The sequence below is a fragment of the Phalangium opilio genome, unplaced genomic scaffold (genome assembly GCF_054372755.1).
Source record: "Phalangium opilio isolate 3A_F unplaced genomic scaffold, DU_Popi_V2 ptg000041l_1, whole genome shotgun sequence".
In the NCBI taxonomy this organism is placed as follows: Eukaryota; Metazoa; Arthropoda; class Arachnida; order Opiliones; family Phalangiidae; genus Phalangium; species Phalangium opilio.
The window spans coordinates 7,856,189-7,882,499 of NW_028324165.1; the positions used below are offsets into that span (position 1 = coordinate 7,856,189).

General features: G+C 36.2%; 1 long non-coding RNA gene across 2 annotated transcripts in view; it reads right to left on the minus strand.

Annotated features, from left to right (window-relative positions):
- The window catches only part of LOC149679720 (uncharacterized), a 109,003-nt gene that overhangs the window by 19,706 nt on the left and 62,986 nt on the right, over nt 1-26,311 (minus strand). For both annotated transcript variants that reach the window (XR_016365879.1, XR_016365878.1), the window contains exon 2: nt 890-1,053. This is a non-coding gene — a long non-coding RNA (uncharacterized LOC149679720). The remainder of the gene's footprint in view (nt 1-889; nt 1,054-26,311) is intronic.

The following is a 26,311-nucleotide window of genomic DNA, read 5'->3' on the forward strand; positions in this document are numbered from 1 at the left end:
GGATGGGATAGTAAATCATAAAAAGCAATATCTGATATAGCAAACACCCCCGCACAGCGCCAAGGCTTAACGATGACAAAATGAGGGATATATTAATTCCTACAGGTATCGCCTAGTCCAGAATAAATACCTTGGCGCTCCGCGAATTCCGAAAAGGGTAGAGTAAGAGGTTCCGAGAATTCAGGTATAATGCGATGGAATTAAGTGATAAAATAGTCGTAAGTATGCCATTTTTGAATATGTTCGTCCCTTATTAAAATTCCCGTATTTTCTATAAATTTTACCTTTTTTCAAATCCTGGATTTTCTCACAATTTTAGTAGATTTAAAAAAATCCATAAAATTTCTATTTCAGTAATATTTTAAAATCACTGAATTTTCTCTCAACTTAAGATTTTTATGTTTTAAACCACGAGATTTCAATATATTTTAGTTAATTATTTAAACTCCCTGAATTTTCTATAAATTTTAGTAAATTATTAAAAAATTTCATGAAATCTCGTCAAATACTAAATCCATTATTTTTGTGTAAAATTTACTACATTATAAAAAATCCCTTACTTTTCAATAAATTTTACTAAAACTTTTAAAGTTTCTCTAAAGATACTAATTTTGAAAAATCCCTGAACGTTCATTGAATTCTAGTAAAACTTTCAAATATTACGATGAATTTTCCTGAATTTCACAAACGTTTTTAAATATACCAGTATTTCTGGTTTGTAGGCATAGTTCTTCGACCTGACACCACTGCTAACTTCAAACGAAGATCTAACTTCCTCTGCATCTAGTAGATGATCTACCTCACATTACCATTATTAAAAGGAACACTTATTGTTACAATGTTCCTTACGATATGCGAAATCCAATATACAAGGCAAATCTTTCCTTACCTTACTCCAGATCCTTCGCATCTCGTCCTCGTTTGTTTTCTCGTACAATGGGCGACTGCTTACGTCACTGACTGGATGGAGGATTCTATTTTTGGAAGTCGGGTATGTGATCTCCTTTGAATGATGATGCTCCAAATGGTACCATACTTCCGTGTTTACCAAATCTAGAGAGAAAATACCAGCAGAGAGAAAGAAAAATATCGTTAAGCCTAATTTGCGTAAACGCATTTGCAAAATGGAAAATCATTTCCAAATTCCCAGAAACAGTTTTAAAAGCGATTTCAAATTTAAAGTTACATTATTAGAATACAACCCATGCAGAAATGTTGCTTTGTTTCTGGCTAACAATATTACTCAGGGCAAAGCCAGCATTTAGGGAAATTCATCCCTTGTTAATGCTATGGCCCCTGTAGAAATGTTGTTTCTGCTGCACACTACATCTCAGGGCAAACCAAGCATTTAGGGGAAGTAAAGTCCTTTCTGCTGCACAACAATTCTTAGGGCAAAGCATACATTTAGGGGAAGATGAGCCCTTATTAATCCTATAGCCCCTGTAGACATGTTGTTTCTTTTAAACATCGGTGTTCACGGAGAAACTTAGAAACTGTTAGAAAACTTAATTGTGTTCTTGCAGGCTGGTACATTATAACCTAAGTTAATTTTATACTTAATTAACTACGCGCTTTTAATTACGTTATTCTATTATTGTGATTTGAGACGAGATTCTTTGAATTTGCCAATACGTTATTGACTTTTTTGAAATGTTTATGTTTTCTTTATGTGTCGGTATTTATTGTGAGTTTTTAAGAATATTTTGCGAGGTTTTTGTGAATTCCTTGAGGGTTCACAGAATCCCGGCTTCAAAAAGGCATTTCTTATGGGTAAATAAACATTCACTAAATCATATTAAGATTAAAGTTTTGATAGTTTAAATACTTGAAAACATGGACAACACCAGTGCCTTTGAAGCTACCTATATATAGTTTTAATGTATAAAATCTTTTGATAAAATTCGTTAATAACATACATATAGATTATTTCATCATTCTAAACCAATTAAAAATGATAGTCAGGTCACTTACTACTCTTTTAAACCAGCAGCAACAACAACAAATGAACGTCAATTAAGGTAAAGCACCTATCTACATATCATATTCTATCAAAACAACCTTGGTATTAGAAACTTAAAAATAGTCCCGTGTTCAGCTACCCAGCCTGCCACTCAAACGACAACGCAAACTTTCCCCAGCATGCACCAACCAAGGTTTACTCCGTCAGTCATTAAAGGCATATTTTTAAAAGAGTTTATGGACGTGCTGAACCCGTTAACCCTTAAAAAGGTATAACAACCCCGCCTATATCCGCACCGATTTTAGAAAATTATCACCTTGCATGGAGATTGGATTGCACGAGCGACGCGGACGACGGGAGTCCCAAATTTTTATTTTTAAGGTTACTGGGTCACGGTGCCAAGCAAGCTAGTCGCGGGTGCCTTAAGGCTTCTAAGGCTTTTGTAAGGTTTTATCGCCTATCGTGAAATCTAGGATTTCCTCTAGGGGGGCTAGACAAATGAATGATTACACCGGAACCAAACGTTAATTTTTCAAAGGGGTGCAGTTTGTTTATGCTGCCTCACTAAGTTACTATAAATTTTGATAGGAATAAATACAGCTACTAGGAATCATTACGCCGCCATATCTTCCATGTTGATTTCCATGTGGGACGGGCTTGAGAACTTAATTACTATCCGTCACGCCTATTGAAAATTCTGATGGCGTCTTTCTAACTGCGATTTAATAAATTGTTTGGTAGCAGAGCGTGGTCATACGGTTGCAAGGTGCAACTTGTAGTTGGGGTGGTAAAATTCGTCATATGTAATGATTAGTCAAGCTCTTAAAAACAAAAAAAGGCTGGGTACGTTGAGTGAAAATGGCTACGCAATGATTCCTAGTATATGTAAGTATTCCTGGTTTTGATTTTAAATACAGTTTACATTTTTATTTTCATGGGATGGTTCAATATTTAATGCGATCCCTGGGTATTATAAATAAGGCGTTAATATTAATTAAATTATAATTATAATTATAATTTTAATTATAATTATATACTGTAAAGGGATAGTGGTATATAAAAAATATCATCCTTTTGGGTAAAGCCGTTTAGACTGGGCGTTGATTATCAATTAGTCTGTCAAGTGTCAATCAGTCAGGACTTGGACTTATTTAAATAAAGATTTTAAGTCAATAAATATTGCATTAAATATTTGCTTGAATAGGCTATATATTTCATTCTGGTAACATCTTTAAGTAGGTTACGTGTTAGCATAAGTTGATAAGATATGTTCATCCATAAGTTTGTCACTGGTAACTTAGAAACTGGAGCTTGTAATTTTGAAGTGAGTGAGGTAGGTCATAGATTCGAGGTAAAGCGACGTACTGGTGACGCGCTACTGTCAAATTTGGGCTTAGTAATGCAGACTAAATAGGAGCTAGATGGAAGTCCTGCAAAATTAATTAAGCACCGAGTGTAGTACTTCAATTCTCGCTTCCGTCGTGCTCGAACTAGTTGATCTCGAGCTGTAAGTCTCTAGGTAGCATTACGAAGTATGGTAGCGTCATACTCATCATGTAGCATATCTTACAAAATAATGGTGTTAGTAAAAGGGTTTGATTTAGGCTTAACCATTTAAGCCTCGTGAAATGAAAGTTAATTTAAAGTTTTGAAATTCAAACTGTAATACATATAATACGTATTAACAATAACAAAACTTGGCTTAGTAAAAAAATCAAGTATAACAAAGAAAAAAATCATTATTTCGAGCAAAATTCCCACAGTTAAATCATTTCCTCTCACAAATATAATTCAAAAACTGTTCTTTTCACTTAGCATTAGGAAGCCATTAGGCTTATTTGGAAAGAGTCCAAGGTTTAGCGTCGCCACAAAGTAATATATAAAGAATATGAGTAAGAACTAAGGAAACTCAACTTTCCTTTAACGGAAATTGTACTTTCCCGACTTCCGGTTGGTTTTAGAACACTCTAGAAGATTATGAACCAAAAAATACTTGAATGTAAAAGGCAGATCAATTAACTAGATCATTATGTCGATTTGAACATGGATATGGAAATTTAATTCATATTTAAGTGAATTTTTAGGCATAACAGAATGTTAATTTTACTTAAAATTAAAACAAAGGTGAAATCGAAATATAGTAATCTTAAAGGGAGGGTGAAACGCAAAATAAATTGATTTTTTTTATCGATTTTTCTATATTTAAAAGACCTATCTGCATGGAGTGAAACATCCATTTTAAAATTCAAATGAGTTTTGAGATTTCATGGATAATTTGAAACTGGCACCTCCAACCAATGACGTAACGCCACGCTCTTTCGTTAACAAAATTCACGTGTCACGTGCTCCGTGTGAAATGAAATTTAGCACACGAGATTTGATAAAAATTGTTCACGTTGTGAACTGACAATCGTTGCTCAAGACGAGATATAAAGCGTGCGTGCCACGTGAACTTTGTTAACATAAAGGCAGGGCGTTACGCGATTGGTCGGAGGTGCTAATTTCAAATTATCCATGATATCTAACTTAACTAATTTGAATTTTAAAATCATTCGGAGACTGTATTTCCTGAATAAATGTTTCACTATGCTGATTGGTCTTATAATTAGTAGAAGAATCGATAAAAAATATCACATGATTTTCCTTTTCACTCTACCTTCAAGAACTCAAGCAGGTCAAACGCCAGACTCTATTTTCCCTGACTTTGTAAATTTTCCCGTGTCTTTCTAACTTACACTTGATAGTCTTTACCAATCATTTTCGACCGCGCCCTTAAAACCGCGAAACACAAAAGGTTTCGATGGCGGAAAATGAAGCGGTTAAAATGAACCTTCATATTGTTCTATAGCAAGAAGTGATATCTAGTTTACTAGGAAGAAGGTGTAAATTCGCCACATTTCCAGCTTTATCTCCAGTCCAAACGTATAGTAGGTCTGGAGTTAATCTCCGCCTCTAAATTACAACCAGCATCTCATTGGTTCTTGAAAACTCACGTCATCGCAACGCGAATGACGAAAATTACTTATTTTCCGACAGAGGAGAGGCGAAATAGCCCGGGGCCTCCTTTTACGTCCCCCCCATGTATTTTGAAAGGGGGACTGGGACTATGGTGCGCGAATACTTAGGCATCTTATACCCTCTCCCTAGTAAACTAGATATCGTTTCTAGGTTCTAGCAAATATCTCGACTTATAACTATAATATTATAACCTCTTTTGTGAAGATTCCAAGGTCTTCAAATAAATGAACAGAAACTTATTGAAGTCCGTTTAATAGATAGGCGGAGCCTTTGTTTCGAATATAAATTTTGACTTATCTCTGTTTTTGAAGAATAAACTGGAAACAATATCCATAAGTTTCTGACATCTTATTTGATTGTTTCCTTAATGAATGGATGAAAGGATTCCGATAACAAACACATAAGCTTGGGAAAATAATCAATATACATGACCTTGGTGGTAACTGGAAAATCTGCATGCTGCTTTTGTAGGCCTAATTAGTAAATTTTAAATAAATTGAAAAACATTTAAATTCTAACCAACCGTCCTGTACAAGTTTTTGAAAATACAAATTAATTTTCCCTTAAAGAATTAAAAATAAAACTAAAACTTAAGAAAATCTCGCATTAATTGTCGAGAAAACGAGACAGACTTAAAAAATCGGTACCAAAAAAAACTGTAAACAAGAAGTCCCCAAACGCTTGCAACAAATCAAACCCAAAAGACCATTCAGCCCGTCTATAGGTTAAAGGAAACCAGTGTACTAAATATTTGCGAAATCGGTTGAAACGCGCGGACTTTGTTGCGTAGAGAAGATTTTTTACATTTCTGGGCGCCATTTATTAAGATGGCGGCGGATTGGAAAAATCTTTCTTGGTGCGCCCATACTACTTATGAGTAACGTTCCTGCAAATTTTCAGCCTTCTAGGGCAAGCGGTTTGGGCTTGGCGTTGATTATCACTCAGTCGTCAGTCAGGACTTTGATTTATATAGATATGGTTATTTTCCTCCTAATATCCGGTTCACCGTATTTCTACCAATGAGAGAACAGAGAAAGATGGGCACACACACACCGGAAGCTTAGAGAGGGAAAACTTTCATTTCAAAGCGAGACACCTTCTACTCCACATATTTATACCCTCATTGCTAGAACCAACCTGGTGGTCAACACACCGGACTCAATTTTACCTCCAAATTTTGAAAATAGTCTATTTCAAGATGTATATTTACGCTTCTATCCCTTTAAATAAATAAAATAACAATTCCACGAATGACCTTATCTATTATCCATAAAGACAGACAACAAAACCCACTTCGGATTGGCGCTATTCTTAGCGCGATATTTGGGGGGGGGGAAATCGGTGAAGCGGGCCTTTTACAACTTTTAGCTTCTTTCCATTCTCCTTAGGGATTTTTGGGACATCTCTACTCCTAGCCAATACATTATAAGAGATTCCAGGAATTTTTCGCTTACAGAGAAAAGATTTATTAGAGAAAGGGGAGAAAAGTAGAACTTTTTCAGGCCAGCTTCCGTTCTAATTTCGGGATAGAGCTTAAAAACCTCATCTTTCACATCTCATTAACACACATTAAAGTATAGGCTCTTTGCTTTCTCGCTTGCAGAACTTACAGTTCCGAGACGTGGACTAAAATAGAGCTCTCCGTTTAAAGGCAAAGGAAACCCGCATTTTGTTGTTCAATATTAAAATATTAATAGCGTCATTGTGAAGCGGTGTTGCTGTCAGTCAAGAAGTGAAATCTAGTTTATTAGGGAGAAGGAATAAATTTGCCACATTTCCAGCTTTATCTACAGTCCAAACGTAGGTCCGGAGTTAATCCCCGCCGCCTCTAAATTACAACCAGCATCTCATTGGTTCTTGAAAACTCACGTCAGCGCGACGCGAATGACGAAAATTACAGTCATATTTTCCGACTGAGGAGAGGCCACGAAATAGCCCGGCCTCCTTTTACGCCCCCCCCTGTATTTTGAAAGGGGGACTCGGACTATGGCGCGCGAATTACCTAGGCATCTTATACATTCTCCCTAATAAATTAGATATCCCTTCTTGGTGTAGCCTAAGCTCTTTTCACATAAAACAATTCTGAGTATTCCTTATCCTTTGAAATTCGATAGAGTCCACGTACATTAAAATCAAAACAGACCAAGATTAATTACAAATTCAGGTTAAATTTGAAGTACAGTTAACAACTCAATTCACAGGAAATTCGAGACGCTGTATTCATATTTGTTCAGTGCAGTTGGAACCCATAAATTCCATGTTTGCTATAAACCAATTTTCCTGATAAATTCCATGTTTGCATGAACACTTCATCATCCGACTTGTAATCAATTTACAAAAAGATAAAAACTATCATTTCTAATCGTCACTTTTATAGAGCTGTCAATACCATAGCAATAAGGACAGTGAATTTTGATTTACAGCCTAAAAAACTAGGTCTCTCCCCCCTCACACCCATATAGCATTGACGGTCCAGGAATAAAGATAGCCCCTATTAAATACAGAGAGTTCATAGGGGTTACACAGAAACCAAGCGAGTGAATGAACTCAGTGAAGAAACGTCCAGAGAGCGGATAGATGAGAAAAGTGGGTTAGAAAATGTTTTATTAATGCTATGTTCGTGGCAAATACCCGTATATTTGAGTTGAGGGAAATCCCCCCTTTTTTGTAGTCCTGGATAAACCTATTATCAGGAATTTATTCATTTTCACTATGAATATGTGTGTAATTGAAATTGATCGTCATTTTACTGACGGAGTTAAAGGTGATAATGATATAATAATATATAAGAAAAATAGGAATTTTTTTCCGGAATTATAGGATTGTATAGGAGAAAAAAATATGTTTTTATAGGAAAGTATAGGAGAAAAAATGTATTTTGTAGGAAAATATAGGAGAAAAAATGTGTTTTATAAGAAAATATAGGAGAAAAAATGTGTTTTATAAGAAAATATAGGAGAAAAAATGTGTTTTATAAGAAAATATATAGGAGAAAAAATGTGTTTTATAGGAAAATATAGGAGAAAAAATGTATTTTGTAGGAAAATATAGGAGAAAAAATGTATTTTGTAGGAAAATATAGGAGAAAAAATGTATTTTGTAGGAAAATATAGGAGAAAAAATGTATTTTGTAGGAAAATATAGGAGAAAAAATGTGTTTTTATAGGAAAATATAGGAGAAAAAATGTGTTTTTATAGGAAAATATAGGAGAAAAAATGTGTTTTTATAGGAAAATATAGGAGAAAAAATGTGTTTTATAGGAAAATATAGGAGAAAAAAAGTGTTTTTATAGGAAATATAGGAGCCAAAATGTATTTTGTAGGAAAATATAGGAGAAAAAATGTATTTTGCAGGAAAATATAGGAGAAAAAATGTGTTTTTATAGGAAAATATAGGAGAAAAAATGTGTTTTTATAGGAAAATATAGGAGAAAAAATGTGTTTTTATAGGAAAATATAGGAGAAAAAATGTGTTTTTATAGGAAAATATAGGAGAAAAAATGTGTTTTTATAGGAAAATATAGGAGAAAAAATGTGTTTTATAGGAAAATATAGGAGAAAAAAAGTGTTTTTATAGGAAATATAGGAGCAAAAATGTGTCTTTATAGGAAAATATAGGAATAATAATGATGATCATATATAATGCTATTTGGCTTTAATTATGTGGAAAAATCTCGAAAATAAAAAAATAACGAATTGAATTTTAATTTGAAAATTCAGAGGACCTTAATTAAAATATAAATTTCTCTAGCCCCTTTAGTACACACTATCTATAGACGTCGTAGCCCCTGAGTTACCTCATTCTTTCATCGCCCCGCCCATATATTAGACAGAGATAGGACACCAATCTACAGTTGAATATTCATGATTGAGATGATGACATTCATATTATGATCCATTATAGGGAAATTCGTGGAGACTATTTTACTTTGTGGATGGGTTCCGTTACGTATCACTACGACGTGGTTTCGTCTTTAAGGACAAGAATACATACAGCTACTAGGAAACATTGCGCTCCCACGCGAGGTGGAACGATAGATTATTCGCTTACATAATGATTTGTCTAGCTCTTTCCACAAAATTCGCCTAGAAACGTTGAGAAATTGGCACACATTTATTCCTATAAGCTGTATTTATTCCTACTTAGTTAAATCATCTTCCGTCCTCTAGGTCTATTGGTAATATTAGATTAAGAATAGTCCGATCCATCTAAATGGACTCTTAATTGTATGTCTTTCGGCGGAGGGCTACATGGAAATTTACTTAGCAAAAGTATGTCATCGAACATAGCAATGCGCCACACATGGCACATATTAACCAGGTTATGAAAATATACCTCTTCTGTATTACTATTTATAGAAACAGAAGATGCAAGAAAACGTCCTAACTGACTGACTGATAAGCGACGCCCAGCCAAAACGTCTTTACCCGAGAAACTGTAACTTCGCATGCAGGCACGCTACCACTCTTAAATATGGGACATCAATTTCGAGTTGGCGTCTGCTAAACCGAACCCCTTACCGCGACGGGATTGGTTGAACCATTGCAGTGCGGGTTCTGGCTAGCAGACACTTTTAAACATGACCACTCAGCAGTTTTAAGACCAATTAAATGATAATTACTTTTAAATAAGAAATCATTTATTATTTTAATATTTTCCCTTCTATTTTTAGAAAAAAAAGTACGTTCTTTTAAGCCATAATGTTAGGTTTCCTGAGACTTTCCTTTAATTAAGGAAGGGGGGGGGGTCATCAATAAAACACTCGGACAATCTTAACTCGTAAAAGATGCCCCTTATGGAAAAATTACACAGAACTTAACATTTCCGATTCTCAAAATTGATTTCCCATAAAACCACCCACCTATAGTTGGAAACCCTGTATATTAGTGTATCGAACCATACCATGATTGATAAACCATTACCACCCATATACTCTAAATGATTAGCGATATACCGGAAGTTTCCAGCCAATATTAAATTTACCCTCAAAAACCGAACCGAACCGAAAATGCAGCAGCTTTATCTATTTGTAAATCACTTTAAAATCAAAGCCATTTTCTGTACCCACTTAAGAAAGAATCCCTAAAAAGGAAGCAGAACAACAAGGAAACAAACAAACCGATTCGAAATTAATGAAATAAAAGAGTCGTCCATGGCTAAGCTGACTGAGAGGAAACCAATTTTCTGCTGGTCCCAGCATTATTGTATATACGTGGGCCATCCAGCACCGGCTTCGGTCCCCCTCCCGAATTCCATTAAGTTTGGGTTGAAGGATTTGTCCTTTTAAGAGGGCCATTCTCAATCTCTATCATCAATTTTTGTAACCAGGAAGTCGCGTTGTGGTTTGTTGAACCTAGATCGATGTCAAAACCATCCTGGGGAACATTTTTCAGATTGCAGAAGACAAGAAACGGAGCTATGATGAATTACTTCTAACTTGTTTCATAGTACAACAATTAGGGATTAAGATTTTTTGAATTTAGAAACATATTGTTTTGATGGTTGTTGAAATAAGTTGACTTTTAAGTCTAAAGCCCCATTCAGACTCGAATAAAATCTTATGTCAAAGTCGGTGAAGTCGCTTTGCTCAATAAATTAGACACGTGACAACGACTACCTAAAGATTCGCGGGTTTATGGTTTAAAAGTTTTCAGTTTTGTTGGGGCAGTGTCCAGATGGTGCCACCTCTTAAGCGCATTTTCTTTAGTCATAGTTCACTCGATCATGCCTAGGTTATTAACGCGTGATCGAGTAAGCTACGCTTTAGCAGACGATATATTATGAAAAGTTTTAGGATTCTTGGCGAGCGGTATTTGTTTATCATTTTGGATGAGCAGCTATTTTAGTATTCAAAAGTCAAAGTTCAAAAATCACCATATAAAAGTCGTCGACTCGTTCTAAGTCGTCTGCTCTGACGTCGACTCGTTCTAAGTCGTCTGCTCTGACGTCGACTCGTTCTAAGTCGTGTGTTCTGACGTCGACTCGTTCTAAGTCGTGTGTTCTGACGTCGACTCGTTCTAAGTCGTCTGTTCTGACGTCGACTCGTTCTAACTTCTAAGTCGTCTTCTCTCACGTGACGTCCGAACAGGGAAATTAACGAGGCGATCGACGGGAACTTAAGATTTCAGTCTGAATTGGCCTTTACTTTTTCATTTATAAATATTGGACGAATAGTACTGTACCACCTGACGGATTCGTCCAATAGGGGTACTCCCCAGAGCTTAGCGAGAAAGTCTAACGCGTAGTGCCATCCATTACGGAAACCTAATTGCTGTATCTTCTTTAATATTGAAGATAGAAACACGGTTCCAATTAAATATATTCAATACAAAATAAAACCTAGTTCGATTAAAAAGAAACAAAAATTTTATCCCGGAAGGATATCCCTTTAAGACAAGGAGGCTATTGAACTTGTTTACAATACAAATAAAATATGTAAAGCAAACAAAGGAGGTACCAGGAACTGTCAAAAAGTCACGTAAAATTTTACGCTTGACAAGAACCTTGTGATTATAGGATATTAGAAAACACTTCATCTTTCATCTCTTTCTTAACAAGACAAGCGCTAACGATGGAAGACACAAAAAATCTATGAATAAAAGTATGAGCTTATAAGATAACGTTCCGTAAGTTTGACACTGGGTGTTGTTGAGAGATATTTTTAGAGTGACGTAGACGAAACCTGGCCACTTGAAGGCAAAATAGAAATAACAGAGAGTAATTAGGACCTGGGCGAGGTTAATGAAAGCCTTAAGAATTAAGATGTAGTTTATTTATAGTAACACTGTTTTAAGACGTACTCCAAATGCAATCAAGTCTTCATTTTTTTCTTTCTTTTGTCTGTAGACCAATTTGACCAATCAGTGATTGCAGATCTACTTTTATATTATACATATTACAGTATACAGTTATCTTTGTGATCACATTTAATTTCTCTATACCCAGAAAATAGGCAGCAACCAATTCGGGTTTTGAGCCATAACCAATCTGGGGATGCGTTACAATATATAAATTTTTCCTTGGAGATGAACAAATTAAGATTTCGTAGTGTGAAAACCTGCGTATAGAGCTATCTCAGTTGCGACGTCAGTGCCCAGGTAAAACGTCACAGGCTTAGTTTAGGCAATGGGCGGCCATGTTTGGTACTGCCTTGGCTCTATTTACAAATAGCATGGGGTGACGTCATACTAAGGCTTCTAAGATAGCCCTAATACGGTTAACAGAAATCACACGATCGTCGCTAACGCCTCACTATCTGTTACATCTATTTATCTTTGATGATACGTCAGATTCTTGTAAAGCGACATCTGGAAAGACTTAGAAACATAAATTGGATAATATACTGCTGAAATCTCGTTTAGTTAGTCGGTATTAAGACATTTAAACGCAGATGAACAAGAGTGGAGTTACGACGCGTCGTTCTTATAGGGCAGCGCCTTTCTAGCGCCACGCCGCGACCAATATTGAAACTTTTTCGACTCAAACCATATCCCATAAAATAATCTAAGAGTCGAAAAGTTTCAGGACTCTCCCGCTAGGGGCACCAACAGACGATGTCATTAGAAGAACCGGGGTTTTAGCTTATCATTGAAGTCGATGTATTTAATGGTACCTCGTTTAGTTAGGCCTAGTTATTTGGCAAATCCTAGCGTCGTTCTCAAAGTAAATAAGATCTCGCAAAAAAAAAAAACATGCTAACCCTAATTAGCAAATCTAAATTCTAACCCGAATTAGCGAATCTTTGTTGGATGACCATGGTTTGACCGAAAGGTGGTTGAACCACGTTAGTTATTAAGTCATAACAAAGCAAAGAAAGTGCCTGTGCCACACTTATACGGATCATACCTTATAAACTTATCCATTTTTTCCTAACTTCCCAAAAGACAAAGGAATTAAAAAATCTTCCATCCTTCCTGGTTCCAAAAAAAACGTAAGAAAAAAAATCAAAACTTTTCTGTCCCTTTCCGTGTCCCAATAAAAGGAAGGGGGTCTGTCCGGCTAGCTATCCCTAAGGGCAAGTAAAAAGAGGGTCAATGAACTTCGGAGAGCCTGTTAGACATCTTTTGGGGGAAAAAAACACTTGGGAGTCAAACAGGATTTCAAGATGGTTATCGAGATAGGCCCGAGACGGACCCTGGATTTCGAACTACATCAAAAAGGAAGCTAGCCAACCAAAGGAAAGGATAATATTTTTTTATTGCCCCCCTGAGGAAAACATTTATTGGTTTGTCGATATTCCTATATGCAAAGTAAAGAAAATCTCAAATTGAAAAATGGAAGCTTCTCAAGCATCGCTGATTTCACTTCTTTTCTTTGAAGGGCATTTTTGGAACGAAATTTTGACTACTTGGCATTCTTCAGGGAACTTAAGGGGTACTGAAATGTTACAATACTATTTTTTAGAACGAATGTGAACTAGGACTTAATCGATTTTATCCTAACTGACGCAATACCCTTGCACTGTAAAACATAAGCAATTGAAATATACTTTAAGCCTACAATTTCATAAAACTATCAAGGTTTTAAAGGTCGGCCATCTTGGAAAATGGTGGTCCTAATGAATGTAACGAAATAGTCTTGACGCGGTGTGTTATCGTATATTTTAACTGGTTCTTCTGAAATATTGAGTATACAGGGTGTTTCTGATAAGTCTGGTGGCATAAATTAAGGGGGATGTTTGTTCTTTCGGAAATCCATTTTGAGTCGAAAATGTTCCATGCTTCTATCGCCTCCATTTTGTTGGCCATAAGGGACAATGCTGTTTTCGAGTTAAGATTGTTAAGAGTATTTTACGGATGACCCCTTAAATTTAATTAAGAAACTAATTTAGACAATGATTAATTAATAATTTAATTAAGGGGTCATCTCTAAAACACCCATCAAATCACAACTCAAAAACAGTGTCCCTTGTTTCAAAATGGCGATAGAAGTTACGACATTTTCGACTCAAAAACGATTTCCCAAAGAACAAACATTCCCCTTAATTTATGCCACCAGACTTATCAGAAACACCCTGTATAATTCAAGACAGGTAAAAATCAATTCGGAATTCTTAGAAAAATCTTTACCCAATTATTATCCGGCATTTTCCAAGACCCGCAACCCAATCTTAAATCTCATCCATAAGAAAAAGAACTATCATAGTAATGGCACCCTATGCTATTTTCCTACACAGCGTAATACCCTTAAAGGCATGGAGCATTCATTTATCCATACTTTGTTTCAAGCAGCACGTATTTACAACTTCAAAATAAAAAATACACAACAAAGAAACGCAGAACCAATAAAATATATTGGTGCAATCATAGAGCTATAATACGCTACATAAGTATGGGTCTGCCTTAGGGGTATCTACTATGGAAAAAAATCTGCTGGGCAGTCTTCGTAAAAAAGAAGCATGGGATAGTGTGATTTTTCCTTCCCCTCTATTCTTAACCCGACTCAATCAGGAGATATCAAAGTAGGCGATGGTTTCATCCATGCAATATTAAATTAAAAAGATGATAGCGTCCAGCGCCATCTTTGTTTACAAGTTTCTCCTACAAACTAAGGTTGAATACAAAACAGATCTGTATAAGAGTCATGTCCTACTGTGAGGTGTTATACCTTCCTAGGTCCAGTCTAGTTACAGGTAAAGATAAAGATCACAGTAGGCTATAATGGTTTAGTCCATGCGAGAGAAAATTAAACAGACTGCAGCGCCATCTTCGATTAAAAATATCTAATCCAAACCGGGAACAGAATGCTGTGGTCAAGTCGGGATAAGTATGGAGATAGAAATCACAGTAAGCGATGATTTTGTACAGGCGAGAATGATACAAGTGACTGTTGCGCTACCTTGGTTTAAAAGTTTTCAAACAAACCTAGACAGAAAAGACGCATGTTCGACTTTTAATTTCCTTACTTGGTCGAGTCGGATTACAGTCAGAGACAAAGATCACAGTAGGCGATTACTTCTGTTTCGGGGTAAAACACACCACCTGGATGCAGCCCTCCAATAAAAGAAGCGGGATCATAGCAAATAGCCTTTCGACGCATACTTACAAATAATATTACAGAGTTATGATACAATATAAAAAGTTAACCCAATTTCTATACATCACGAACTGACCAGAAGAAAGGCCTGGAATACATCTAGGAACATCCCCATTTTTCCGGGGAACCCAAGATCCGATCGACCACGTTGGGAGCAAAAGGGGGAGTTGAAATTCCCATCTATCTTATGCTAGCCACTTGGACGCTACGTCACTTCCTTTCCTGGGAACCATCCTGCTGCACACCTCCCCCCTCTCGTTTTTCCGGGAGTTTCCCATCCCCCTTACTAAACGCTTTGTCGATTTTATTCACTGGAGCGTTTACCAATTGAAAAAGATGGAAGGATAAGTAATATACTTAAAGATAAGTGTGATACTTTGGGCTTGTTTGCATGAAAAAACATTAGGTAAAAACCATAAGTTTATAAGATATGTTACATGATAAGTATTACACTAGTTATACTATTCGTAATGCTACCGAGAGACTTACAGCTTGAGATAACTAGTTCAATTAAGAATGACAAGCGAGAATTGAAGTACCACACTCGGATGGTTAATTAATTTTGCAGGACTTCCATCTAGCTCCTATTTAGTCTGCATTAGGCCTTTGACAGCAGCGCCTCACCAGGCGTACATCGCTTTACCTCGAATCTATGACCTACTTCAATCACTTCAAAATTACAAGCTCCATTTTCTAAGTTACCAGTGAAAAACTTATGGAGGAACATATCTTATGAACTTATGGTAAAATGCTTTAGATTTTACCTTAATTTGCAGATAAGTCAAGAAATATGAAAGCCGTGCAAAGCCAACTATTGATAAACCACTGCAAACGTAACCTTTGACTTAATGAATTTTACCTTTGACCTTTACTATTCGAACGTTATAAAAATCAACATTACTTGATCAACGGTTTAACTTAACAGCGTTTTAATTGGAACAATTTTAAAATAAAAGTCTGATTTCGTCAACACATGAATCACGAATTGTTGTAATTTGACCTTTACTATTAGAACGAACTAAAAATCAACATTACTTGATCAACCGTTTAACTTAACAGCGTTTTAATTGAAATAATTTCAAATTAAAAGTCTGTTTTCGTCAACACATGAAACACGAATTGTTGTAAGAAAATTAAAAGTAATACTTGAATAGGTTAAATAGCTACTTAAAAAGGTAACAACACATTGCAGCTAAATAAAGAGTTGGCTTAAATCTTTGGCATACTTATGCAAAGATATAGTAGTGGTGCTACGTAAAGAGCAGTACTGTAGTGGGAAATACTGCGCTGGGGTTGCACTGAAGATAAGGAAAGTAAGGAAATTCCTGTACTGAACTAAGATCGGTGGGTCCAATGGGAGAATTTAGGAGGAAGTCTAGAATCCATGTCAGTATATAAAGGATGAAATTCTTTAAGCGGTTAAGTGGAAAAACGACTTTGAAATTGGTTTGAGAAGTAAGGAAATTGAGTTAGGGTTAGCGACCTTATAATTTCCTCTTTTACTTTTTAACTTTACAAGAAAGGGAAGGTTTCTTGGACAAATTTAGTTTCATTTATTTTCTTTAAATTTCGATGTTATTTTATAATTTGAATTTATAGCAGGTCTTTGACTTTGGCTTTGATTTTCCGGCATTTTATTACAAGGATTTAGTTGAGTCTGCGATTTGACTTAAAAGGTCCAGACTGCTTTTATGAATATGTTTGAATATAGACTTTAAATTGTCTTTATAGTTGGTTAAGAAAAATTTAATATTTCAAATAAGTTCGAATTTTACTTTTGGTTTTTTGGTGATCTCATTGGGAAGACATTTTGCCCTAATTAAGGGTCACTGTTTTCAAGTTAAGATTGCGCAGAGTATTTTAGGCATGACCCCCTTAAATTTAATTAAGGAATTGATTTAGACAATGATTTCTAATTTAATTAATTAAGGGGTCATCCCAAAAACACTGAGTCAAATCATAACTCGAAAACAAGGTGTCCCTTGTGGCAAAATGGATACAGAACATTTACGACTCAAAATCGATGGATTTCCCAAAGAACAAACATCCCCCTTAATTTATGGAAGGCAGACTAATCAGAAACACCCTGTATATATATATAGGTAGTTCAATATAAGTTAAAATCAAGCAATTTAAAATTGCATTTAATAGTTACATTGCCTATAAAACGGGCTATTAAAGTTTCAATGCCCCCTATATAAAATTCCAAAACAAATTGTATTACCCGAGGTCGTAATCGTAATCAGAGGCAGGTACTCTTCCGCCTTTAACTTCTTTAGGGTTCTTTGTGAAACTGCATGGTGCTTTCAATACTGCCTTCCCGTGGATAATTTAATTGAATCTTACTTCGAGGGAGCGACGACTCGGAACCCTTTAACCAAAACATGGACCTCATAAACCCACTAGGGGACAAGAAAACTGGGAGAGAGGGTGTTCCATTATACAAGGTGTTCCAAAAAGGAAGGGTAATTATAGGACCAAAGTACAGTGAGTGGGATGCATGGTTCTATGGGAGTCAAAAATATAATATATACTTCTATGACGGACTCTGCCATGGGACACACACCGTTCAGGGTTACCAAGAAATTTTCAAATTCAAATTTCCTGACTTTCCCAGGTTTTCCCGGACATTTTTTACGATTTTCCCTGACTTTTAGGACCTATTATCATTGTTCTAAGTATAACTAAATAACTGCATTTAAAATCACATTTTTGAATAATTAACGAAATTTTGATGTCTGGTCAAACGTGATTACGTGCAAAACGGCGTTTAAAACTTCACATATTTTACCTACTTTAGGCAAATTCCCTGACTTTTCTCTAACTTCGTTAAAATTATTAAAATTCCCGGACTTTTCCCTGACCTTCTTGGCGCAATTTGGAATTCCCTGACCTGTGGCAACCCTGCCGTTTGCTAGTTGTGATTGGTGTATTTTTTGCTGGTCCTCTTAATAAATACAGAATCCACTGTTAAAGCTCCGCTGTTTAATGAAGAGTGTATCTATCGTATGATCGTTTTAGGTGCCTCCCAAAGAGTATTCCGCCTTTCAACTCCAGGACTTGCAAACAGCGGAAAGTTTGTAAAACTAATGCCCTTAGCTTATCTGATGTAAGGTCATTTAAAACCTGACGTAGTTTGGTTCAGTTCTTCTCAAGGGTTGCGACGGAGGCAAAACCCCTAGCCATTCAGCCCGTAGTGTCTACATGGACACGGTTTCCAGTTACTTTAAACACCAAGATAACCAACGCTGGGTAACTTAATTAACAAAACCCTCCCAGCTTGTTTAGTTTTATTGAGTCTGCTTTAAATCTCGAAAGTGTTACATTATACATTTACAACGTCATCCCATGCCAAATCTTCCATAACCCAAGATGCGTAACCCCCAAGTGTATATACCTTTAACTGAATTGTAATATTATACTGAAACGATATACATACACTTTAGAAACACTTCCGGAACCCTCTAAAGGGTTTTCAACTTAATCTTTTTACGTGTGTTAAAATTTTATCTTCTTTTATAACCTAATGGTATTTATTTTCCTCAGTCCTAGCTGCATAAATATATTATAAAGGTTCATAAGATATGTTCCATAAGTTAAGTTTGTCACTGGTAACTTAGAAACTGGAGCTTGTAATTTTGAAGTGATTGAAGTAGGTTAAGGGTAAAGCGACATACGCCTGGTGAGGCGCTGCTGTCAAAGGCTTAGTAATGCAGACTAAACAGGGCCTAGATGGAACTTGGTCCTGCAAAATTAATTGACCACCGAGTGATAGTACTTTTATTCTCGCTAGTCGTTCTCGAACTAGTTATCTCGAGCTGTAAGTCTCTGGGTAGCATTACGAAGTATATAGGTAGTGTCATACTTATCTTATTAACTTATGATATAAACTTTCCAATTTTAAAACGGACATAACGGTGGGAACACAAAGTTCGTTGAACTGCAGCGTTGGTGTGATGTTTGAAAATTTGTAAAAGGTATTAGCAGACGTAGCTAGGTTTAGGATGCATGCATCACCGCGGTCTACAAAGTGTATTCAAATTTTTTCAATTTCAGGGCTGAAAAGTTAGACGTTTTGAATTTGAATTACAATGGTGTTTTGAATTTCAAATATCTACGATTCGCGACTTAAATGGATAGTAGTGTATAAATTAATGATTTAATTTTGCATTGATTTCTTTTTATTTTGGAATGGTATGTTAAACCAGGGATAGGTTTAATTTTAGAAGTAGGAATGGTGAACGGCCTTTTCTTTCGTACCCCCTTCCCGGGGAAGGGGGCCCAGGATTTTGACGCGCGCCCAGATTACTCTGTTCTCCATTCCTGCTTCTAAAATTACATGAATTCCTTGTTTAACAGTGTTTCAAAAAGGGAGGGTAATTAAAGGACCAAAGTACTTGAGTGGGATGGTTCTATGGAAAATCAATAAATTTTTAGTGTAAAATGAAATTTCTATGAGCCATTTTGCCATAAGTTTAAACCGTCTACGAGTTGTGATTGGAGTATTTTGTGTAGGACCCCTTAATTAAATAAATAAGAAATCATTGTCTTTCAGTTTCTTACCTTAAAGATAAGAGGTCATCCGTAAAATACCGCAATAATAACTTGTAAACCGTGGCCTCTTCACTCTTACTTAAGAAGAGTATGATTATGATTACAGTATTTGATGCATGACCCTTAATTAAATTAGAAATCATTGTCTTAATCAGTTTCTTAATTAAACTTAAGGGGCCATCCTTAAAAAAAAACTCCGATCATTACTTGTTCTACATACTATACTTATATGTATGGTCACTGTATGTTTATGGTCTTACAGCCTGTCTCAATGATACCATATTAAAAATCCATCACAAAATCAAAGTTTTTCAGAGAAAATCATATAAAAATAAGTTTGATATCGTTGGTTAAATGACGTATGTACTATACGTCCAATTCAAGGTTAAACATTTTCCTTTTCAAGATATTGGAAGAAACTGAGTCATTTTACCGATATTAAATTTCGCTATATATAGACTTCAAAGGGAACACGAAACGTCATAATCCTAACTTCAGTTCAAACATTATCGTGCTTAAATAGTTTGAAAAGGACCCTTTTCAAAAGAGGTGGGACTACAGTGGCTACATTATAGCATAAGTTTATAAGATATGTTTACATGATAAGTATGACACTACATATACTTCGTTACAGCTCGAGATAACTAGTCCGAGAACGACAAGCGAGAATTGAAGTGCTATACTCGGTGCTTAATTTTGCAGGACTTCCATCTAGCTCCTATTTAGTCTGCATTACTAAGCCTTTGACAGCAGCGTCCAGTAACCAGGCGCACTTCGCTTTACCTCGAATCTACGACCTACTTCAATCACTTCAAAATTACAAGCTACAGTTTCTAAGTTACCAGTGACAAACTTATGGAGCAACATATCTTATGAACTTATGGTGTTAGGTATGTTGATTTTTACACCGCTTCCCTTATATGTCCCAGTAAGCAATTAAAGCTGGCGTTGATAAATCAGACAGATAGGTTATTAAGGACCTTTATTTATGATGTAAGAAACCCAAGCAGTTTTATACGCAATCATATCTGGTAAATCAAATATGACATTATTCTCATAACACCAAAAAAATAGTTTTAGCCTCTCTTTCGAGTCTGGTATAAAGTTGGTAGTAAATCAAGGGGGATAAAACTTCGATTTCTGGTATTGGATTTTTGGGGTCCGGTCCATTTTGACGGTCGGTAGCGGTAGGTGTTGACTGAATAGGGCTCCGGGGAAAAGCTAAATTAGATTTCATTTGGAAAGACATGGGAGAGCTGCTTAGGGGGTTCGTTACGACTTACGAGTTCAGAGAGAAGTTTGGTCATGACCTACATATTTTATTTTTATTATTTATCTGCCAAGTATTTTATATCGACGGGCTTCATTTTAAGAATGACTGTGGACCCATCCAGTTTATAACGTGAATAGGCCTAGATCTTGGAGCTTGGAAAGCCTGCCATAGAACCATGGGCTTAAAGGGTTCGGACGAAATTGTTCTATTGAAAATCCCTGACTTTTTCAGCTTATCCCTGGCCAGGGATAGATTTAATTTTAGAAGTAGGAATGGAGAAGAGAGTAATCTGGGCGCGCGTCAAAGTCCCGGACCCCCTTCCACGGGACGGGGGGGGGGGTATGAAAGAAGAGGCGGGTCATAGCGACAGAGGTATAAAGGAATTACGTATTTTTCGCCGTCCCCGTCAGCAACGTCATCAAAACGTAGTTTATGCGAGCCCATAAGATAATTTAAACTTTTCGTTACGTGTTGGAGGGAGGGGCTCTATACTGGGTGGTCTATGAGTCCGACTGAAGTAAATACTAACCGTTCCCCATTCCTACTTCTAAAATTAAATCTATCCCTGTTCGCGGTTGCTATCCGTGGCATGTAAATTCTATGACTGAATTTGCCCAGTAAGGTACATAATAAACATTGAACTTAGTTATGAACATTGGAGTGATATAGGAATAACCCCTTAATTAAATTAGAAATCATTGTCTTAATCAGTTTCTTAATTATATTTAAGGGGTCATCGATAAACCACTTCAATCATACCTTGTGTTAGGTGGTGTATCCCTTATGGGACATTCAAAATCCGCTGGTCATAAAAGCATAGATTACGTTTTCGACTCAAAATTGATTGATTTCCCATAGAACCAGCATCCCACTGTAATTCGGTCCTATAATTACCCTCCTTAGTTTGAAGCTTGAATTTGCTAATTGAGAATATTAGGTTGGTTAAATGATTGGAAAGAATCGTCTTTCAACGTGAGATCATTAGAACAACACCAAAGAATGTTTTAATTAAACTTTGCTTTTTACGAATATTATTTGAAACGTTTTCCATGGAAAACTAAGTTCTAGGTATGTGTTATGTTCAAATTTCAAAAGGCCAAGGTCACTATAAAAGTACATAACTTTGGCGAGACAAGTCTGTTAGAAGGTACACGGCATAATAGGTAAAATATGTTTTCAAGAACGCAATACAAATGTACTTGACGCCACCAAGAAGCGATATCTAGTTTAATAGGTAGAAGGTATAAATTCGCCACATTTCCAGCTTTATCTCCAGTCCAAACGTTACGTCGGTCCGGAGTTAATCCCCGCCGCCTCTAAATTACAACCAGCATCTCATTGGTTCTTGAAAACTCACGTCAGCGCGACCAACGCGAATGACGAAAATTACTACGTATTTTCCGACTGAGGAGAGGCAGCGAAATAGCCCGGCCTCCTTTTACGTCCCCCCTTGTATTTTGAAAGGGGTACTGGGACTGTGGCGCGCGAACACTTAGGCATCTTCTCCCTAATAAACTAGATATCCCTTCTTGACGAAACATATGGAAATCTAAACCCACATTGATTGTTTTCCTTTGTTTATGGCAATACGTGAAAGCATTTTTTGAAATTTTAGGTAAGAGATTTTGAATAAAGTCGACCGTTTCAAGTCTAACAGTTTCATTACGGGAAAATTTTCATTGAATCTATACCCATAAAAACAGTCTCATATCAGCCGAAAGTTTTGTTGAATTTACTATACGATTTGATAAGAAAAAAAAATGGAAGCTAAAATTTTATTCTTATGTTTAGTACTTGTTATGGCCGCTACGATGGGCTTCATTAATGGTGGTCGTGGTCGCAGACGTAAGTAACGTAATCTTAATACGTATAGTCAGAAGTAAATAGGGGAACTAAGCATCTTCAGTTTAAAGGGTCTGTAACAAGCGTAAAGAAGTCGGCCGACCGTTCAATTCTTTCTTTTTTTTATTGCCAAAAGTCGTTATTGACGTCACAACCCCCCCCCCCCGGGTTAAAGGCCGATTTTCATCGAAAATATTTCTAGCGAACTGAAAACCGAGCACCGAGACTAACAATGGAGCGACCGTGCCGATTTTCGAATCCCCCGCTGGGTCAAAAGTTGGAAGGGTTCTAGCGAACTAAAGATACACAATAGAAAATTTCCTTCAGGGGAAAGCAAAACTTTGAGAGGAAATAAATTTAAAAGGATTTCTATTGTGTAGCTTCAGTTCGCTAGAACCACATTGCACGGCTTTCAGTTAGCGAGAACCCTTCCAACTTTTGACCCAGCGGGGCTTCGAAAATCGGTGCACGGTCGCTTCATTGCAATGTTAGTCTCGATGCTCGGTTTTCAGTTCTCTAGAACCCTTTTCTATGGAAGTCGGCCTTTATAAACAAAATGGAAGTCTTTCCTTCTTTCCGGGAAAATATTGTCAAGGCATTTTCGTATTTTCTGTGTGTGTGACTTATCCGGCAACAGGGCCAATCATACTGCATTTGCTATAGCTTTGCTAGGGTCGACGGTTCTAGGAAACGCAACGGAGGGTCTCCGACTCTCGGGAGTGGGGGGTGGATGTCGAGTGCCTTTTTTTTTAATAAAAAAAAATTCATTTGACCGCCAACAGCTTTACAGTCACTTTAAAGGGTGACTTCCAGCAAAAAAAGGGTTCACTAGGGTTCTAGCTAACTGAAAGCCGTGCAATGTGGCAATATGAGTTGACGATCAACGCCAATTGCATTAATTTGCAGCTATTTTCACTTGCATAAGGGCTTTTTACCAATTAATTCCTCTTTGTAAAACTATTTTTAAATAATTGCAGTGTGTAAAGCAGATTCTGAATGCAAAAGCACCCGATGCCAAAAAGGCAAAGTTGCAGAATGCAAGAACTTGACTGGGTACCGGGGACCAATTTGCGCGTGTCCATAAAACTACATAAATATTTTACTTGTATTCTAATTACTTGAATCATGTAATAAAAAACATTAAGAAAATGAATAAAAGTTGGTTTCAATTGGATCGAGCTTGAGTGTTTTAATGATTTTATGAAAACTGGTTTTCTTTACTGTTTCATGTCTCATAAGAAAAAAATCAGGGATGATTAAGAGTGGAGTGGGAATATGGCATCGTAAACTTAATAATAATAATAATAATAAAAAAAGAATAATCAAGGAAATTTTGGGATTAATTATAATTATGTATAAACATAAAATAAAGGTGTTTCTAAAAGGTCTGTTTAAAATTAAGGGGCAGTGTTGATATACCATTTTCCAATAAGGGGGGGGCAGTTATCGTCTGCTTTATATTAGGGTTAAGAGTGGATGCAAAGACGTTAGATAGGGCTTCGAAGTTACCAGTCCTGCACCAAATTTGGATGGTCCCGTAATATTTGAAGTCAGGAGGGGGGTATGAAAGAAGAGGCGGGGGGTCATAGCGACAGAGGTAAAAAGAAATTATCTATTTTTCGCCGTCCCCGTCAAAACGTAGTTTAAGTGAGCCAATAAGATGATTAAAAATTTTCGTTACGTATTGGAGGGAGGGGCTCTATACTGGGTGGTCTATGAGTCGGACTGAAAAAATACTAACCGTTCTCCATTCCTACTTCTAAAATTAAATCTATCCCTGGTGTGTGTTATGTTCAAAAGGCTAAGGCCACAAGACAACTTAGAAGAAATGTCTGTTAGAACTTAGTCGTACGACAGAACCAAGGGCATAATTGACGCACAATACGTTTTCAAGAAAGCAATACTTGACGTTACATATTCAAATCAAAACCCACGTTGTTCTTTCTCATATTCAAAACACATGTTTTTTCCCATTCGCTAGGAGTCTCTCTGGCTATAAGTCAGAGTACGTGGTTTTTAATCAACATCAACTTTTTGAAATTTTTAACAAAGAGATTTGGAATAAAACCGCTAGTTTCTAGACTAACATTGTCAGTACGTGAAACCTTTCATTGAATCTACACCGATAAAAACAATATCATCTCAGTCGAAAGTTTTAACTGAATAACAAAAAAAATGAATGTTAAAATTTTAATCTTTTGTTTAGTATTCATGGTTATGGCCACTACGGTAAATTCGCTAATGGGATCTTTCCCTAAAAGTAAATAATTTATTATATATATTTTCATTTAAATATAGTCATTAAGTTTGGATATATTCATTTCAAAGTGCAATAGTGGCTATTTGCGCTATTTAAAATTAAAATTAGGGCGCCTCTAATAAGCTAGTACGATGAAAACCTTCTAAAGATTGAGATTTCCAAAAAATAAAGCTATGCTCACACATTTGCACGGGAGTCGGTTCAGAACTGGTTTTCCCAACTATAGTTTTAAAACCCTCTTTATTGCCAGTTCAAAACGATTTAAAGGCCGACATCCATAGAAAAGAGTTCTAGCGAACTGAAAACCGAGCATCGAGTTTCTAACAATGGAGCGACCGTGCCGATTTTTGAATACCCGCTGGGGTAAAATATGAAGGGTTCTAGAAAGCCGTGCAATGTGGTTCTAGCGAACTGAAGATACGCAATAGAGAATTTCCTTCAGAGGAAAGCAAAAATTCGAGAGGAAATAAATTTAAAAGGATTTCCATTGTTCATCTTCAGTTCGCTAGAACCACATTGCACGGCTTTCAGTTAGCGAGAACCCTTCCAACCTTTGACCCCAGCGGGGCTTCGAAAATCGGTGCACGGTGGCTTCATTGTTAGTCTCGATGCTCGGTTTTCAGTTTGATAGAACCCTTTTCGCTGGAAGTCGGCCTTTAAGACGATTATGTTAGTGCTGTCTGTTGAAGCTGTCTTCTAAGGCCGGTGAAAATACAATTAAGACTATAATTTTGTGTCGACTTGGAGAGGTTTATTTTGGTTTCCCAACTTGTTGCCTATTAATTTCTCATTGAAATCTATTTTTAAATAATTGCAGAATGTGCAGGAGATTCTGATTGCAGCAAGATGCAATGCCGCGATGATAAAATTCCATTCTGCAAATTGAATATAAAGCATTGCCTGTGTAAAGCTCAAACTACATAAATATTTTACTTGTATTCTAATTACTAGAATCATGAAATAAAAACATTAAGGAAATGAATAAAAATTGGTTTCAATTGGATCGAGCTTGATTGTTTCAATAGTTTTATAAAAACGGGTTTTCTTTACGGTTTCATACGTCATAAGGCCTACAAAATCAAGAATGATTAAGAGTGGAGTGGGAATAAGGCATAGTAAAATTTTAAAAAAAATAATTAAGAATAATTTGGGATTAATTAGAATTACGTAGAATATAAGTTCAAAACATACAAACAGGGTGTTTCTGATAGGTCTATCAGAAATCAAGGGGCGCGCAGTGTTCTTTGGGAAATCGAGTTTGAGTATATAAGTTATGTTTTAATAGGTTTTATGGATGATCCCTTAACTAAATTGCGTATTGTTTTTCAGTTTATTACTTAAATTTAAGGGGGTCATCAGTAAAACACT